Source organism: Chrysochloris asiatica, unplaced genomic scaffold, assembly GCF_000296735.1.
Source record: "Chrysochloris asiatica unplaced genomic scaffold, ChrAsi1.0 scaffold00203, whole genome shotgun sequence".
Taxonomy (NCBI): Eukaryota; Metazoa; Chordata; class Mammalia; order Afrosoricida; family Chrysochloridae; genus Chrysochloris; species Chrysochloris asiatica.
In genome coordinates, this window is record NW_006408721.1 from 5,537,884 (window position 1) to 5,545,662 (window position 7,779).

The window sequence follows — 7,779 nt, forward strand, 5'->3', positions numbered from 1 at the left end:
GTTAATCTTACAGTCCAGAAACAGAGGACCCTAGGACCATCAAGAGAGGAATGCACAAGCAGAATGCGGACCTTATCCAGAGAAGCATCAGCATCAGAGATGGAGGCAGAGATGGGGGCTTAGAGAGGGGGCGCGGCTGAGGACTCTAGATTCAAGCCTGTCTATGTGGTTGTTGCCACAAATTATTTGACACTTTTCTATCTTCAAAATTCCAGGAAGTCATTTATCCTCCTTCCCTCCCTCACCCCTGCCCCATCCCACACTATCCCTTCTACCTGCCCATATAAACTCTTCTAGGAGCCCTGATGTGATGCTCTAGGATAAGCACTAGACCTTAAGGTCAGGTTTAACCACAGAGTTGGCAGTTGAAATCCACCAGCCACTCCTTAGAAGCAGAGATGCTACAATTTGGAACCAACTAGACAGCACTTAGTTATGCTGTGTATAAGGTCGCTATGAGTCAGAACTGACTCAATGGCACCTAACAACAACAAGACAGCTGAATAAAACAACAACCTAACAACAACAACTACAAGGTCTAGCTGAATAAAATTCCCCTTAAGCATCATGTGACCAGTAGGTAGAAAATCATGAGGGATGCCATGAGCGATGGTGAACAATAACACTAGAGAGGTAGGCATTCATTAGAATAGTCAAATGGCAGCATTGCTCAAGGATAAAGTCCAGAAGGCAAGCAGGAAGGGGTAGGAAAGGAAGAATGGAAAGTGTAAACACAGGGAGGAAGTAGATATTACATTAAGGGGGGGTGCAATCAATGACAGGAAACAAATTGTGTATGCATTGTTGAATAAAAAACTGATTTGCTCACAATAAAAAAAGTTAGAAAAAAAGAAGGTACCAGCTGAAAGGTAGAGACAAAGCCAAGGGTACAGATAAGGCTTGTTCTTTTCCTTTCTAGGCACCCCAAATCTCCTCCTCTCCCTGCTCCCATAAATGGCTGCAATCTTGGTCCTCCCACCTCATTTCTAATTACTATGCTTCCATTAAGAAGAAAATGAGGCAAGTGGGAGATCCGGAATCCAAAGAAATACTGAAGAGCACAGAGTCAGTAAACCCATTTTGTTCTTTCCAGGAAACAGGGAGGAGAGTGTCACAGATCCCTCATTCCACACCACACTCATGCTCACATGCACACATGTGCACACACACAAGTACACATGCATACTCACACCCAAAAGTCCTGTCTAAGAGAACAAATGTGCAAGAGAAGCAACTGGCAGCACAGGAAGATATAACCAATTGTTGTACACCTTGTCCCATCTACAAAGATGTGTTGCTCTGCCTCCCAGGGCTGGCACTGCCAATACCTGGGATCTAATTCAGCTGCCTGAAAAGCCCTGAGGCCATGTCACAGTTTCCTGGAAATGAGGCCAATCTGGCACTGCCAAGCTCAAAAGTGACCTCTGGGGTTTGGCAGCAGAAAGTAACAATCACCTGCCACTTGGAGCCAAGAGACCCGTACTGAAAGGCAAAGTGGTAACTCAGGACTGCCTCCTGCTCCAAGGCTGTTTATTCAGCCTCAGACCCTAAAGGGGCATGTGAAGAAAACTCAAGAGGCTGCAGGGCATGAAAACTAAGAGCCTATGCCATGGAACACACTTGTCCTTGGTCTTCTTCATCCACATGCTCAGAACCCATCTGCACCAGGAAGCCGGCAGGGTTATAGACAGAGCTGGGAAAGATGGGGAAATTGGAATCCTGTTCCCAAAGAAGCTGTATGGCCCAGAACAAGTCACTTCACCGCTTGGGGCTTGAATTCTTCATCTTCAAGGTGAAAGGATGGTCTCAGAGTATCTAAGTCCCTTTCAGAGCTAAGTTTCTTTCAGTCAACTTTCTATGTAGGTATGGATACAGGCCTCTGGGTGGTACACATGATTTGTGCTCATCTACTAACTCAAAGATTGGTGGTTCAAACCCACCCAGCGGTGCTTCCCTGAAGATTATAGCCAAGAAATCCCCATGAAGCAGTTCTACTCAGTAACATATGGGGTTTCCATGAGTCAGAGTCTATTTCATGAAAACTAAGGGATTTGGGGGGATATATGTAATTTTTCAGAGTTCTGATAAGTCATTAGCCATTAAAGTGTTTCTGCATCTGTTAGTTATTGTCAGAAAACTGTATGCCACAGAATCCCAGTGACATAGAAAATTAAATAATCATAGCTAAGGCATCTATGTGGAGTGGCCAATGTACACTGAGCTTGTTCAAGTCTCCTGAGGTTGCTTGAAGGCTCCTTGTGGGCTGGGTTTGGCCAGGGCACCTTGGCAGGGACAGTCCTCATCTCATCAACCAGCAGGCTAGCCCACGCATGTTCTTTTCAGGGAGCTAACAAGAGGGTAAGCAGGCTTCTTGGGGCCTGGACTGGGAACTGTACTCTGTCACTTTGAATGTATTCTTTTGGCCAGAGCTAAGTCACGTGATTCAAGGAATAAGGAAATAAATCCACAAAGTCACATGGTAAAGCTATGGGTACAGAGACAATGAAAAATAGAAACCATTATCACACAATCTGTCATCACTTCTCTGGGGCAGAGAAGTACCATTCAAGTCAGGTCAATGGTCCTTGCCCCAGTCCTGAAGGAGGTTTCAGTGGAATCATTCATTTCCTACAAATACACAGGTTCTCCTTTCCCCGATGGTACAGCCAGAGAGAAAACACAGGACTCCAGGATCTGCCATCTTGCTTGGCTCCAAGTCTTAGGGTTTTCAGAGGGGCTGGGTCCAAGGTAAGAAGATTCATCTCCGAGACAATGGAGCAGAACAGAAGGACTGGATCCTTGGGCCCTTTGAAAGCTGTAAGTTCATGGATCTGACTGGAACTGAGGAGGTTGGATTTGATTTAGAACTAAAAAGGAGGAGGACCCAAGAAGGGAAGTGGACAGAGTTCAGGGAACTGCGGCTTAGTGGAAAGAGCCAATGATTGGCCTTGACATCAGAAACTGTGACTTCAATCCTGATTTTGCTAACTAGTCAGGCACCTCAGGGAACTTGTTTCCATATCTAGGAAATGGAGATGATAATATGTTTCTCAAAGCCTTAAATTGGGTCGTTTACATGAAATGGGCTTTGGCACATGTCTCTAAAGTTCTCTGAGGTTGTGTGACATCCACCATCCAGCAGCCCAGGCATTTTCTACTACCCCAACCCCAAACACTGCTCCTTCTTCTGCCAGACCCTCACTAGGCACTGCCCATCTGGCTTTCAGGCCTAGTGTGGCTCCCACACAGCCCTTTCCACTCACTGATCTCATTTTAAACAGTAGATTACCGGTTTTTATTTCCCAACACTCTGGCTGCCCTTCCTCTAAGGCTGTTCCTTCAGCACTAAGCCCTTGGCTGGTTAGATTTCCCATCAGTATCTCTTGGCTTGATTCTTTTGGCCTGTCCCAGCAGGTTTGCCTCACACACCCACATTAAAGGTCAACTCTTGGAAGGTATTATGGCTGAGCAGTTGGAAAGAGCCTCAGAAACTGATTTCCCTTTCTGTAGCCACTAGATCATTCTTTTATCCATCAACTCCCAGGTGAGACCTCAGGCCCTGAAATGAGCTGTTCTCTGTCACCTCAGATAATGACATCTTTTAAAATTTCATCTGGACTCATCTCCCTGAGTGATCTCCACCTCCCTTGAGATGACAGATGGTCAAATCCATATCCTCAGCCTCACTGAGTAGCAAATGCTCACACTTGGAGGCCTCAGGGAAGGAGGAGGCTGTGGGCTGTGAGGGACAGTAGGGAGTCTCCTAAACCTCATTTTCTCAGCCATAGAACCAAACAGCTGGTACTCATCAGCCCCCTGCTGGCCTTTCTCAGACCTGCGGGACAAAGGTCAGGAAGGGGATGAGAGGAGAGGTCTATGATTTAGTGAGTTCTGGAAAAAGAGTCAGAAAAGAGAGAGGATAGGAGTCCACTGTCCAGTTAGGAAGGCTAAGTAATTAACCTGATCAAAATGTGAGCACAGTGCAAACCAAAACCGCAATGAGATACCACTTCGCCCCTTCTGTTGCTGTTGTTAAGTGTTGTCCAGTCGGTTCCAACTCATAGAGACCCTGTATAGGGTTTCCAAAGTAGGTATGAACCTCCAACCATTTGGTTAGCACGCCAGCATTTATCCTACAGTGTCACACCAGACTCTAGAGTAGCTATTGTTAGAAAATTGGAAACCAGTAAGCGAAGGTGTAGAGAAATTGGAACCCTTGTGGTCATGTAAAATGGAGCAGCCACCATGGAACAGTGTATGGTGGTTCCCCCGCAAATTACAGAATTAGCATATGACCAGCACTTCCACTCAAATATACACCCAAAAAGACTTGAAAGCAGGAAATCAGATACCTGTACAAAAAGGTTAATTGCAGTATTATCCATAATCATCAAAAGGTGGAACCAACCCAAGTGTTTATTAACAGATGAGTGGATAAACAAAATGAGGTACAGACACTGAATGAACTATTTATTCAACTATACAGAGAACTAAAGCTCTGGTATAGGCTAGGTCTCTGGTACAGACAGCCTCTGGTCAAGGCTAAGCATTTCATGGATTTGCCTTGAAAACGTCATGCTACGTGAACTAAGTCAGATTCAAATGGACAGAATCCTACTTAAATGAAACAGCTAGGAAAAGTAAATGCATAGAATGAGAACTACATTATCAGAGTCTGGGAAGTGGGGAAAATGGACAGCTATTGATTGAGTGGTACTGAGTTTCTCTTTGGGTGATAAGAATGTAAATACTGTCATTGAACTGTACACTTAAACATGGCTAAAATGGCCCTCATGGTGTAGTGGGTTGTTCACTGGACTATAAATCGCAAGGTCAGCAGTTTGAATCCACCAGCCTCTCCATGGGAGAAAGCTGAGGCGTTCTGCTCCCAAGCGACTCAATGACAGTGGGTTTGGGTGTGGTTGTTGTTTTTTTGGTTTATGTATTTTTAATGAGTCAGTGACCTGTATATGGTTTCTGAGACTGTAAATCTTTAAAGGAGCAGAAAGTCTCATCTTTCTTCCTTGAAACAGTGGGTGGATCTGAACTGCTGACCTTATGGTTAGCAGTCCAGTGCTAACCCTACAGCACCACTAGTGCTCCTATATAAACATGCCATCAGGTGGCCTCTGACCAAAGCCCTCAGATGCAGGAAAACTTCTTACGAGAAGGCTCTGAGGGTATAAAAATGGAGTGGGGGTGACATCTGATATCTTTTAACTACATAGGGGAGGAAGGGAGAGAGGAGAATCAAAACCAACTGACTAAGGCTGATTTCTGTGAAGAGAAGTTCAGACATACCTCCATCCTCCAACTTTTTACCAATTCTGACATCAACTGTTCCTCTCACAGCACTCTATTTCTCTGCTGAGTTTGATAATTCATTGCAATGGTCACACAGAACCCACAAACAATACTCTCAATTATGGAGTTTAATATAAGGGAAGTAACAAGTTACAATTCAGAATCAGAAATGCTCAGAATACAGTTCCCTCAGGACAACCTCTTCTTAACTGTGTCCACAGGCACGCCTCTCTCTGGTTCTCATTCCCACAGTCCCTTGGCCTCTGATTTAGTGCTCAGGGGTACCCCACTCTGCCAGCAAGCCCTCAGCCTAAAGGAAGGCACTCAGCTTTCTCACTCTGTGGGCCAGGAAGCCACTACTCATTCTGTAGCCTTCAGTTCCACTGTCTCCATTGCTGCCTGTTCTCTGCTGCTGCTTCTCACCATCATGCCAGCTCTTTTGTCACAGTTCTTTGTCCCCTAGACAAGGACATTCATTGTAGGGATTTCAGGTCCTGGCTCTTCTTTATTGATGGTAGTGAGGTCCCCTTTCCACCTCTAGGGTGGCTCATTTTAAACCAAGTGAAATGGCAAAACTGACCAATTTCCTCTTGAGGAATTGGCCCCACCCCATTAGTGTGCTAGAGTCCCGGTGTGGGGCTGTGGATTAATGTGCCAGACTGCAAAGCCATTTGAAATGTAAGATTGGCGTTTTAAGCTCACCAGCTGCTCCTTGAAAACCCTATACAGGGTCGCTATGGGTTGGAACTGACTCAACAGCACTTCACAACAACAATTAGTGTGCCATGTACCATTATTAGCAAACTATCCAATTCCCTTGGTGGGTCACAAACATCTCACATTTACATAGTACAGTTCAGTCTTTGTGTTCTGGGGTGGCATTCTAGGTTAAACATTAGACTGCAAACTGCAAAGTCAACAGTTCAAACCCAATAGCCACTCTGAAGGAGAAAGATGAGACTTTTTGCTCCTGTAAGGATTTATAGTCTCAGAAACCCTATATAGATTCGCTATGAGTTCAAATCAACTGGATGGCAATTAGTTTAGTTTACCCAGTCATTACGGCACCCTGGTGACACCTTGGCCTAGATGTTGGGCTACTAACTATAAAGATTAGTGCTTCAAACCTACCAGCTGCTCCATAGGAGAAAGATGAGGCTGTCTGCTCCTGTAAAGATTTATAGTCTCTGAAACCCTATACAGAGTCACTATAAGACTGAATCGAGTCCAAGGGAGTGGGTGCCCAGTCATCTGATGGAATTATAAAGACGATGGTTAGAAATACCACATTAAGTAATTCATAATAGTATCACAGAGGGATAGGTGGGTTCTGAGCTCTCTTTAACCCCAAGGTAACATATTAAATATTTCTGTTCCTTCACTTGACAAATCTGTATTGAACCCCTGTAAGAGTGGGGGTAATACGAGAGTAAATAAAACACACACGGTCTTTGTCTTCATGGAACTTCCATGTTGTGGGAAAAATAGATCATAAAGAGGCGAAGCACCAATAATTGAAATCATTTCAAACCTAGTGTGAAATATTCTGTCCAGGAAATAAACACAGTACTGTGATAGAATCTGCCAGAGTAAGGACCTACATATGATGAGTAGTCAAAAAAGGCCCTTCAGAAGAGGTGCTATGAAAGCAGAGACCCAAAGATAAGGAACTGGATGAATAGCAGGCAGAAGGACTGCACATGCAAAGGCCCTAGGGTCAGAGTACTTGATGTGCTCTAGGGCATCTAAGATGGGAGCACAACGGCACCATACAATAAGCACTGGGCTTCGGACCACAAGATCCACAGTTGGACCCCACCAATCACTCCCACCAGTCACTATGTGACTAGAGCAAAATGAATGAAAAGATGGCAGGCATGGCTGGAGAGGTAGGCAGGGCCAGTCACCCCCTGGTGAGTCGTGGAAGGTGCTAGTTTCTTTCACTGGAGGACTTTAATCACAGACCTGACATGGTTAGTATTTTGAAAAGATCTCCCTGGTGATATGAAAAAAAAAAAAAAATTGCAAATAAACTTTAAATCACAGAAGAGGAATCTGAGTAGCAGAAGAGAAGGCTTTCTGGTGAGTAGAACTCCTAGAAAGGGACTTGCTAGAAATTTCAACTTTCTTGGAAGAATTTTAAAATAGGATGGAAGCCCAAGGACTAAGTTTAGGTGGCAGGACAGGTTAGGAAAGAAGGAGGAAGGGAAACAGGACACACAGGGAGGAAGGAAGTGGAATAAGTGAGATAACATTGTGGAGACTGTAATCAATGACATGAAACTAAATGTGTATGAATTGGAGAATGGAAAACTGATCAGCTCTGTAAATCTTCACTGAAATCACAAGAAAAGGTTTTGTTTTGTTTTTAAATAGGATGGAACCATCTCTCTAAAATGTTTTGCCTAGTACCTACTGGAGCTGTGTCTCAGCTGAATTTTTCAATTATGTAATTCAAAAAAAAAAAAAAAAAAA